Source organism: Mesocricetus auratus, unplaced genomic scaffold, assembly GCF_017639785.1.
Source record: "Mesocricetus auratus isolate SY011 unplaced genomic scaffold, BCM_Maur_2.0 Super-Scaffold_100020, whole genome shotgun sequence".
Classification (NCBI taxonomy): Eukaryota; Metazoa; Chordata; class Mammalia; order Rodentia; family Cricetidae; genus Mesocricetus; species Mesocricetus auratus.
Genome location: NW_024429201.1, coordinates 15,333,477 through 15,345,549, shown reverse-complemented (window position 1 = coordinate 15,345,549; position 12,073 = coordinate 15,333,477). Strand labels below are relative to the sequence as shown.

The 12,073-nt window shown below is 38.4% G+C and overlaps 1 protein-coding gene across 9 annotated transcripts in view; it reads right to left on the bottom strand.

Moving 5' to 3' along the window:
* Positions 1-12,073, bottom strand: part of Erbin (erbb2 interacting protein) — a 110,393-nt gene that overhangs the window by 84,728 nt on the left and 13,592 nt on the right. For 4 of the 9 annotated variants that reach the window (XM_040729088.1, XM_021222847.2, XM_040729094.1 and 1 more), the window contains exons 1-2: positions 5,040-5,079; positions 3,856-3,947 (exon numbers count right to left, since the gene is read on the bottom strand). The exons of 1 other annotated variant lie outside the window; for it this stretch is intronic. The gene's annotated coding sequence lies outside the window, so the exon portion shown is untranslated. Of the gene's footprint in view, positions 1-3,855; positions 3,948-5,039; positions 5,087-12,073 lie in introns of those variants that run through there. 4 more of the 9 variants (XM_021222839.2, XM_021222858.2, XM_040729091.1 and 1 more) reach the window with 3 other exon arrangements.

Here is a 12,073-nt window from a genome sequence, read left to right as displayed (position 1 = left end):
CAACCAGGCAGTTTTACTTAACAGGATATTCAAACAAACAAACTAACAAATAAACAAAAAATGACCATTTTCCGGAACAGAATATACATCAAAAGATACACACCAGTGAGTTTGGAAGGAAATCAGAAAAATCTAGTTAAATGAACACAAATTAGTAGTATAAAGCAATGAACGTCACTATGTCACATTCAAATATATACATGATCTAGACAAGAGAGGCCAATTATAAACTTTTTTTAAAGAAAGAGAAAGACCCTTTTAATTTATTTACTTTTTATTGCGTATATGCGAGTGTGTGCCTGAGTAAGGTTATGTGTAGCACATACATGCAGGTGTACATGGATGCAAGGGGATGCTGAATTCCCCAAAACTGAAGTCACAGGAGCTTGTAAGCTGCTTGATGTATGTGCTATAAACAGAACCCAGTCCTCTGCAAAAGCAGAATGTACTCTTTAACTGTTGAGCCATCTCTCCAGCCCCTTATAAACTTTATAAATAGGATGTGGGTAGCCATCCATAGATTGTACTAGCAAAACCTCTACCATGAAGAAGGAAGAAGGAAGAAGGAAGGAAGGGAGGAGGAGAAGGGAGGGAGGGAGGGAGGAAGGGAGGGAGGGAGGGAGGGAGAAAGGAAGGAAGGAAAGAAGGAAAGAAAGAAAGAAGGAAAGAAAGAAAGAAAGAAAGAAAGAAAGAAAGAAAGAAAGAAAGAAAGAAAGAAAGAGAGACCAAGAAAATAAACCTTGCGTGGAACCTTTTGAGTAGCTGGCTAAAGTTCACCCAGAGTGAGGGTGTATATTGTTCAAAGACAGAGCTTGCTTAGCATACACGAGGCCCTAGGCTCAGTCTCCAGGTCCTCTGGAAGAACAGCCAGTGACCTAACCCACTAAGCCATCCCTCCAGCTCTCAGTTCACTGGTTTTTGTACTTCTTGTACTTGTGATTTATATATTTGATTTATATATTTTTTTGTTTTGTAGGGTTTTCTTGATATTAGAAACCAAAGCTCTTTTGTATCTTCCTATAGCCTAATTAGAAGTCAAAATCTCCACACAGATTTTCAATATAAATTAAACAGTTCAACTTACAGGAAAAAAGAATATTCTAATGGAAGAAATACTATCTGGCTTACTCTTCTGCTGAGGAAACCTGACAAATGTAGAATAATCTGTGGAATTCTCCACCTCAATTTAGGAGGACTGACATAATTTAAGGCATAAAAGGCCTTCAAATTATTTAAAGTCTTTCATTCTACAATTACTACATTGACTATCCCAAAGAGAATTAACTACTAAAGAGCTGTGTCAGAGCACTCTACAATCCTAAGGAAGAAATGGGAGTAAAGAAAGAAAACGGTTCAAATTTGGGGAGAGAGGACAGTACAGAAAAGAAGGTCTGTGGGTGAATTTCATCTGTTCCTATTACAAAGTTGACAGGGTTTTCAGGATCCTGAGGCAGGATTAACTTCTTTATGTAAATACCTTCAGTTTTCTTTACTTTCTACTGTTTAAATCTATGCCAAAGTAATTCCTAATCTTCTTTGTTTCTGTTAGTAATTTTTAAGAACTGTTTTCACTTCCAAGATTCATCAAACATGATTTAAGAAGAGTCAATGAGAATAAAATCAGGTGGCTATATTAAAATCATGAGCAATGTTAAAACTATCATTGCAGAGATAACTGGACATACTTTTAAAGAGCCAGGAGAATTAGTTCAGGGGCAAAGCTTAGGCTTAGCATCTACAAGACATTGGGTTTGAGCTTGATCATAACATTTAAACTAATTAATCGATTAAACTGTAATGGACAAACAGAGTTTGACCATGTGCTATATAACACGACATATTTTCCCTCCCATCTTAAAAAGAATCTCTTTGAAAATGACTCTGTTCAGTGATTATCAGACCTTTACTCTGCTCCCTTCTGTAGCACAATCCCTCAAACCAGTTGTCCATGTTTATTGTCTTCATTCATTCTTCCATTGTAATTTTTCAAAAGATTTATTTTTTAAATTTATATGCCACATGTGTTTGCATGCCTGTAGAGGCCCAAAGAGGGTGTTAGATCTCCTGTAGCTAGAATTACAGGCGGTTGTGAGCCATCCAATGTGGGTGTTGGGAACTGAATAACAGGAAGCACTCTTTGCCATTGAGTCATCTCTCTAGTCCCCAACTGCTCTTAATCCAACCTCAAATCACATTTTGTCCTGCCGTTTCAAATAAAACTATCCACACACCCTAGTTCTGTCCCTACACCTGAGCATGCGAAAGTCTCCTTTGCTTGTTGATCCTCTTTAAACCAACCTCTTAACACATTTACACAAATCTTAGTCCTCTTTTACATACATTCAAACCTATCCTGAGTAATCACTCAATTTCAATCTTTGAAGTATCATCTACTTTCCAAATATTAAGTACTCATGAAGCTAGAAGAAATATTCTTTAATATGTACAACTCTGTGCTTTTGTATACAAGTCAAAGGAAATGTTATAGAAATTCTTCAAAACCTAATAAATACAACTATAAGTAACACTGTCATTGTTTGCAGTCCCTCAAATTGGTTGAAGCTAAGACATGATTAAAGATAGGTGTTTGAGAAATTACCTGGAGGAGCAAGTAAATTAAGACAGGGAAAGAGCAAATCCCAATATAAGAAATGGTATATTATCAAAGTGTTCCGTATGATGGAACAGGCTTACTTGTTCCCCTTTAACCTGCTGAGAAAAACACAAAAGGCTACTGAGAACTCTCTACCTGTAAGAGCAATGAGAAGCTTTTATCCACTGCTCCTCGCAGTGAGAGACAGGAGCAGAACTGCTTCTATGGCCTTAGCTCCTCCTTACTACCACCTCCTTGCTTTCTAATCTAGGCCTCCCACAGCTAAGAAGTCATTGAGGCCAACTAATTACTTTGTAAACCACTGTCTCTATCCTTCCTTACACACTGAAGGACTCAACACCCTAAACTTTGTACCAGAACCCCTGTAAATATCAAGTGGGTGTAGTAGCCTGTTTTTAATTTCAGTGCTCAGAAAGTATAGTCAGGAGATCCCTGGAGCAAGCTGGCTATCTAGCCAACCCTTATTGTTCAGCTAAATGAATAAGGTGAGAAATGATCAAGTTAAAACTAGAAATGTCAACCTTAGGTTTGTGCATGCACACGCACCTATGTACACCCACATGCATACAAATGAATATACATGTACACATTTCACAAAATTGAACATTACAAAAAAAATCAGTAAATGAGTTTAGAAAGCAGAGCTGGCTCAGCAGTTCACATGCCTGCTCATAAACATATAAAAAACTGTTTTAGGCTGTCCTTTACGGAATCACAATAACTTTCATATTGATCCATCCCAATAAGTTACATTCTCACAATCTTCTAAAATAGGCTCTTCTTAATCTCCACCACCTTACCCCATGGTATGTACATGTGCAGTACATACAAAGGCATGCTTGTGAAGGTCAGAGATTAACTTCAAGAGCTGGTTCTCTCCTTCACCATGTATTCCAAAAATCAAATTTAGGTCATCAAGTCTGCATAGCAAGTGCTTTTATCTGCTGAGCCATCTTACTGGCCCTGAAATAGTTTTTAATATGCACTGATTGTCATTACCAAAAAACTTTATTAACTGAGTAATATTAACATAGGCATCTCTGAAGTGGGAATCAACTCAGTAAATGGAAGTTGCCACCATTTCTACAGTTTAATCAAAAGTTTTAAAAATATCTTTGCATGAAATTCTTTTAAAAGAAAAAATACATTATGCTATTTACAGGTGAATAATGTTTGTTAAACTGTATTTAGTAACAAAATTTCAAAGCAGATAAATTTGATTTTACTTTTAAATCACTCACATTTTGGTAGAACTCTTTCAAAAAGGACCGTTTATCTTCTTAATCTCAGCATGAATTGTTTTTGAAGAAATTACAGAATTTGATGAAAACTACTAAAATAGAGATTAGGAGTAGAGTCAGAAATAGAATGCTTAACGGGAATGCATAGGTCCCTAGTTAAATCAGTTAATATAAATTCTTAAAATAGGAGGAAAATAACTTATAATATTAAATCTAAAGCTATGAATATGAAACACCTTCATTTATAAAATGCTTACATATAAATATACCTTCATGTAGTATGCTACATTAAAGTTATGGAACCTTAAGCAGAATCAAAGTAAGCAAGCATATTGTTTCCTGCATCACTTTGACCACAAACTGCCCACAATAGAAACACACAGATACATCTGTAAACTGTATTTTAAACTCTGAAGTTTTACAGAGGGGCGTGGGTTTTTTTTCCTAATAGGTTAATTTCTCCACTCTCCCAGAAAGATTCCTCCAAGTAGTAATTAATTCAGAAAACAGGATTTATGCTCTAATCAAACAAATTAGGAAGTCACTGATTTTTCACTCAAATGGAAGATCAGTTGAGTTTCTTTAGTGATGTGGGGAAGTCCTGTGATTATGTCAATAAAGCACTGTTGGGCCAATAGGAATCTAGATAGGTGGGACTAGGAGTCCAGGAGGACGCTGGGAAGGAGAAACACAGAGAGTCAAGATGTAACGCCATGGGGTAGGAAGCCCGGAACTATTCTCGAGTAAGAGAAATACTTAGATTAACATTTATGGGGTAATTACTTAAGTCAAAGCTAGCCAGTAAGAAACAAGCAAGGCCAACAGCTTCATAATTAATATAGCCTCCTGTGTGTTTATTTGGGACTGATGCGGCTCTAGAACCAGGCTGGCTGGAAGGCTTCTCTCAAGGAAAAGGTTTCTCTTTACAAATGGTGATCAGGAGTGGGATGATGAATTTCCACGTAGAATGACAAAAGCTTTAAAGAAATTCTAGAAACAAAAGGACAGAGAGAAGCACGGCTTTTTAGTAGCAGCATTTTCTCAGGTGGGCTCTGTTTTGCTAGCAACAAGCAGAGACTCACATGGCTTGCTTAAGGTAGTTTTCCTGACTCAGCATAAAAAAATAAAAAACCCAGCAAGGGTCTTTTAAGAGACTCTGCTAACAATTGAAAAGTTATACGTACAGCTGGAAGTGGCAGTGACCACATCTCTGAGCCGGCAGCTTTTGCTGGATGTCAGACTGAAACAGTAAGCTGGAATCACGCTTATGCCGGCCATCTTGGAAAAACGGCAGTTTAAAACATCTGCAGTTTTAACAGATAAGACACGTGGCCATTAAAACATAAAAATTTACAGTAAAGTCAGACTTGGATGAAGAAAAACTTCTAAAGGTTTACAGTGTGTTTAAAAATATACGTAAGATTGAGAGAAAAAGAAACAGCCCGGCTGTGGTGGCGCCCGCCGATAGGATTTGCTGCAGAAACAGAGGCAGGCGGATTTCCAAAGAGAAACCCTGTCTCAAAGAAAAATAAATCAAAGTAAAAGAAATTGGGTAATAATAGATAAATAAGCCACGTAAAGATGGAAAATACACAGAGAGTCTGGATACTGTACGCTATTATGTTTTTCAGTTTTTTGATTGCTCAGCAAGGAACAACTGCTAAAGTACACTTGATTATAAATGCTGCTGAATTAATTCAACTTATATCTTTTGAAAATGCCTTGACTTCAAAATTTAAGTATAAGGATATGTTACTTGGGAAAGGAGATTTTATTTATGTTTCTACAGAAAATGAAAAGCTGAGGATTCCTTCCAGGCTTCTGTGGTTTGATGAACCAAGACCCCCGGAAGCAGTGGGCCAGGTGTTCCAACAATTGAGACAGCTAAGATGATACAGCTTCACAGACCCTGAAAATAAGGACTTATACAGCTTTCTGAGTTTTGTCATGATCCCCATGGTATGAACAGCGCCCCCTTCCAGCATGAAGCAGTTTGGAATGAGCAGTTTGGAATGGGGTAATTACTTAAGTCAGAGCTAGCCAGTAAGAAACAAGCAAGGCCAACAGCTTCATAATTAATATAGCCTCCTGTGTGTTTATTTGGGACTGATGCGGCTCTAGAACCAAGCTGGCGGGAAGGCTTCTCTCAAGGAAAAGGTTTCTCTTTACACTTTAGTATCACTTTTGAGATAGTATACATCTGTTCTTCCCTCCACATGACTTTAAAAATAAAAGTGACCTGTCCCAGGACTTCAGCAATTTCTCTAGCATTTCATTGAGGTATTAGTTTAAATACATGTAACTTTCTTAGTTCAACAACTCTTTCCTGGCCAAATGCTAGATCATTAGTTCTCTGCAACACAATAAAACATTGACACTCACAGACCTCACCACTCATCTATCTGCGGTTACCTCTAATACCAAATTAGTTGGATGCTCTCCATATCAACACATACCCCTGGGCTCAGAAGTTAAAGAGCAATTGCTGCTCTTCAGAGGACCAATTTTATCTGTTATCTAGTGGCCCACAACTCCAGCTGCAAGTCCCTCTTCTGAACTCTGGACACCTACACTAACATGTGCACAAACCTCTATACCAGTGGTTCTCAATCCTTTGGAGTCCAATGACCCCTTTCAGGGGTCACCTGAAACCATCAGAAAACACAGATATTGACATTAAGGTTCATAACAGTAGCAAAATTATAGTTATGAAGTAGCAACGAATAATTTCATGGTTGGGGGTCACCACAACATGCAGAACTGTATTAAAAGGTCATAGTATTAGGAAAGTCGAGAACCACTGCTCTGTATGGACTCACAGACAGACAGACAGACAGACAGACAGACAGACACACACACACACACACACACACACACACAGTTTTAAAAGGTTTAAAAATGCCCTCCCCAGCAAAGATGCCTCTTTAAAGCTCATCTTTACACATTACTGAACTCAAATGGAAAAGTACACTTCCTTACAGAATAAGGAACTGACACAGTAATTAACAGCAAATCTGACAGTAATTCTCACAGATATGATAGTAAATGGATTAGTCAGACGCCAGGGATGACTGATGTCCTGTAATGAAGGAGTCAATACAATGCTTGTATTTGGAGTGGGTAGACTGTTTTGCTTTTTGCACAGTATTTCAATAAGTCACAAATATCCAATAAATTAAGAGAATATTAAGATTGATTTTGTTTTAAAATTTAAAATTTTAAAATTCATCAAAATTTCTGTCATCAAATGCTATCACAAATAGCAATGTCTCTTCTGTGTTTTAGTTGACAATATACCATATCTATGTCAATCTACAAGTGTAGCATGATGGGGGACGTCCTGTTTGTATACTGTGAATACAGTTTTCTCTTATTGATTGATGAATAAAGGTGTTCCGGCCTATGGACAGGTAGGATCTAGCCAGGCAGGAAATATAGGTGGGGCTACCAGACTAGGAGAATACTGAGAAGAGGGAGGCAGAGAGGAGCTGCCAGGGAGACGCCATGTAGCTACCAGGAAGATAGCACGCCGGGCATTCTCTGGTAAGCCAAAACCACATGGAAATACATAGCTTAATAGAAATGGGTTAGTAATTAAGAGAGCTAGCCAATGAGAAGCCTGAGCCCTCAATCAAGCAGTTTATAACTAATATAAATCTCTGTGTATTTATTTTGGGACTAAATGGCTGCAGGACCAGGTGGAACAGAAACTCTGTCTATAGTAGCAAGTGCACTCATCATGGACTACATCCAAAGGCAAGTTATCTGTAACCAATGATTCTTACAACTGAACTTAGTTCTTTTTTTGTTGTTGTTTCTAAGACAAAGTTTCTCTGTGTGGCCCTGGCTGTCCTGGAACTCACTCTGTAGAACAGAATTGTTGTAGAATATTAGCTAAAGATGTGCTACATTTGTTTATGCTGTGGAACATTTGTTTATAATGATGCAAAGATGTGTTGCATTATTTTATGTTGTATTTGTTTAACTCTGTGAGGCTATGTTACTTTGCCTGTCTAAAACGCCTGATTGGGCTAATAAAGAGATGAATGGCCAATAGCGAGGCAGGAGAAAGGAGGGGCTGGCAGAGAGAATAAATAGGAGAAGATGGAGAAACAGAAGGAGAGGACTCCAGGGACCAGTCACCCAGCTACACAGCAAACCACAGAATAAGTAATAAAGAAAGGTATACAGAAATAGAGAAAGGTAAAAACACAGAGGCAATGGGTAGATAGGATAATTTAACTTAAGAAAAGCTGGCTGGAAACAAGCCAAGCTAAGGCCACGCATTCATAAGAAAGAATACGTCTCTGTATGATTTATTTAGGAGCTGGGTGGCATGGCCCACCCCCTAAAGAAAGAGCCAAAAAAGAAAAACAATACAGGCTGGCCTCCAGTTCAGAGACCCTCCGCAACCCTGGGTCCTGAGTGCTGGGATTAAAGGCATGCACCACCATCCCAGCTGAACTCTAACTTCTTAATTATGACTATACATTAGAATCTGATGCCCAAGCTATCACCCTAAACAAATCAGATCAGAAGCTCTGGCATGCGGGACCCAGACATGCATATTTTTGTTTCATTTTTAATTCTTACATTAATTTATTGGTGGAAGAACATGCCATGACACATACTTAGAGGCCAAAGTAAAATTTGCAGGGATAAAATTCATGTTGTCAGGCTTGGTGGCAAAAGTCTTTACCCACTGAGTCTTTTCTCCTGTCACATTTTTTTGTTTTTGTTTTTTGGTGAAGCTGCTATACAATGAAATAAACACATCTTAAGAATATATTTGCACACCTTTAATCCCAGCACTCGGAAGGAAGAGACAGGTGGATCTTTGTGAGTTCAAGGCCAGCCTGGTCTACAGAAAGAGTTCCAGAACAACCTCCAAAGCTACAGAGAAACTGTCTCAAAAATAAAATAAAAAAAAAGAGTATATTCAATTATATTGGGGTTTCAGGACATTTTCATTACCTAAAAAGTTCCTTTATGCCCTCTATCCAGTCAACACCCCTACTATTCAGAGGCAATCACTCTTCACATCTAATGTTAGACCTCGGTTAACATTTCCTAATAAACAGAATCATACAGCATATACTCTTGTGCCTGGCTTCTTTCACTAAACAATATTTTTGAGATTCATCTGTGTTTAGTCAATAATTCACTCTCTCTAACTGATGAGTGGCAGCTCCTCCAATTTGTTTATCCATCTTTTAATTAAACATTTGAATTCAGTCACCTAGGGACTATACGGTTGCTCCCAACATATTTCAAATGCATGTTTTCAGTTCTCTTCGGCAGATGGGAGTGGAACTGCTATAGGTATATATTTAATTTTAGAAAGAGTGAGCATCATTTTTTTCAAGTTCTCTATAGAATACTAATATGCATCTTTAAAATACTTAATGACAGCTGGGCAGTGGTGATGCAGCCTTTTATCACAGCACTTGAGAGGCAGAGGTAGGCAGATCTCTTAAGTTTGAGGCCAGTCTGGTCTACAGAGTGAGTTCCAGGACAGCCAGGGATATACACAGAAAGTATGTCTAGACACCCCCTCTCAAAAAAAGCTTAATGACATTTTCTAAATGTGATCATGACTAACTATATGGTTGTAACAACAGTACTGCTGTTTATTCTATGTTCTAGTTAGTAGAATAGGTTACTCACCTGCCCCCTTTTTAACCTTGTATGGGGTTTGGAAGATTAAACTACCTATGACTTCATTTCAAGTAAATAAAGTATATTAGTCAATATTCCATTGCTACCAATTGGCTAATGATTTACTTAGCTCAAAGATAGGGTTGTCTGGCATGTGCAGTGTGTGTGTGTGTGTGTGTGTGTGTGTGTGTGTGTGTGTGTGTGTATGTGTGTGTGTGTGTATGTGTGTGTGTGTGTGTGTGTGTGTGTGTGTGTGTGTAGACAGAGAGAGAGACAAACAAAGACAGAGAGACAGAAGGAGAGGAATACTATGTAGCTGAGAAGCAGACAGAGATAGAGAAATTCTCATCATTATGTAATCCAGATAGTGTCAAACTTGCAATACTCCTGTCTCAGCCTCTTGAATGTTGAGATTATAGAAGTACTACTGTAACACATGGCTCAGCTCATAGTTTTGAATGCTGAAATACAAGTGATAGGATACACAAAAGTAGAATAGACATAAATAAATGCAGATTCACAACTACAAATTACATCTATGGTAACATATCATCCTAAAGTTCTAACATAGGAGAATTATCACAAGGCATGGAACAGCATATATATGCCACACACCCATGATGAAATTCCACTTACTGGGCTGGCAAAATGGCTTAGCCGGTAAAGGCACTTGAGGCCAAACCTGATGAACTGAGTTCAATCCCCAGAACATACATGGTCAAAGCAGAGAACCGAATTCCCATCGATGTCCTTTGACCTTCACATACACTCAGTAATACACACACATACCTGAAAAAAAAACTATTATTTAACTAGAAAGGCAGAGGATTGTTTAGCCAGTGGAGCACAACCCTGCAGACATAAGGATGAGTTAGATCCCCAGAACCCACATAAAAAGTCAGATGTGGTAGTGCATGCTTATACTCTCAGTAATGAGGAAGCAGACAAGGGATCCCTGGCATCTGCTGGCCAGCCAGGTTAGCCATATTAAAGAGCCTATAATACGGTCCCAGCAAGAGACCTGTCTCAACAAACAGGAGGAAAGTTTGAATTACATGAACAGCCTGTTTCAAAAAACAAACAAACAAACAAACAAACTTAGGATTCAGTAAGATTATACAAATCAAACAAATTTTAAAAGTTTAAACTGACTACATTTGATTGACTTCTTTTACTAACATATTCATGGTTTTAGATTAATGATATAAGCCTTCCTTTCTATGCCATAGTCTCTTTTACATGCCAAGTACTTAAGTCGTTCTACAGGGAAAAAAATACAGAAGTATGGTAACATTTTGGGCAAACCTTTATGAAGAAGTATCTCCAAAGTATCCAAACATCTCTTCCTGAACACTTAGTTCTCTCCCAGAGGTCCAACTTAGTTGGTCCAATTTCCCTTCTGAAGGTGGACTGCTTTTTTATTTTTATTTTATTTTTTGGTTTTTCAAGACAGGTTTTCTTTGTAAACAGTCCTGGCTGTGCTGGAACTCACTTTGCAGATGAGGCTGTCCTTGAAGCCACTGAGCTCCACCTGCCTCTGACTCCCCAAGTGCTGGGACTAAAGCTGTGTGCCACCAACAACCAGCTTAGGTGGGCTGCTTCTAACAAATGATTATAGAAAGGAAAAAATAATAATCTCACAATGGAGAAACTTGACAGATACTACCCTAAGTAATCAAAGTTACATCATGGTAATATTGTATATCTTTCCTAATCTGGTAAGAGCATTTCCCTTGTGTAATTCCTAAAACCTCATTCTAATGGGGTAGGGGGATCAGACATCTCAATTTAGGATCACTACAAAAATACCTAAGCAGAGCTCTTAAAACACACACACACACACACACACTGCAACAGAAAGCAAACAAGACATGGACGGTTCCAAAGGGTTAAGAGTCCATCATGGCAGAAGGCATGGTAGCAGCAAACAGCAGGCACGTAGCAGGAGTACCAACTGAGCACACATCCTCAACCACAACACCACTCGATGGGTGAACTACAAGAGACACTAACTGGGGATCAAGTGTTCACATGCCCAAGACTGGAGGGGGAGTGCATTCTCATTCAAACCACCATCAGGTTTCTCAAGCCTGGTACTGTGGTTCTTGTTAGATAGTTTATGGTTCTGGAAGGGAGCTGCTAGCCCAAGTGGAATAACTTCATTTATGATACATAAACACCCATATGTGTTCATACAATTTTAGGTAAGTGTAAGATATGATTGCTTACATCTTTTCAAACATCCTTAGTGTTGTTTGTTCCTCCTTTCCTTTTTTTCCTTCTGTACTGACCTCCTTCCTCCTTCCTAATACTTCCCGTTTTCTCATTTCCTCCTTCATATAATTTGTGTTCTTCTATTCCCCTCTCTAGGACCACCCATTATCTCCCAACATCTCTTTGTACTTTCCTGGTTTCTGTGGTTACTCCAGGTTCTGTATTCACATCTCAAAGTTTCAGGCTAAGAACTACAGATGAGAGAACCGGTAGCATTTGCCTTTCTGAGTCTGGGTTACCTCACTCAATATTCTAGCTCCACCCATTTACATGTAAATTTCATGAT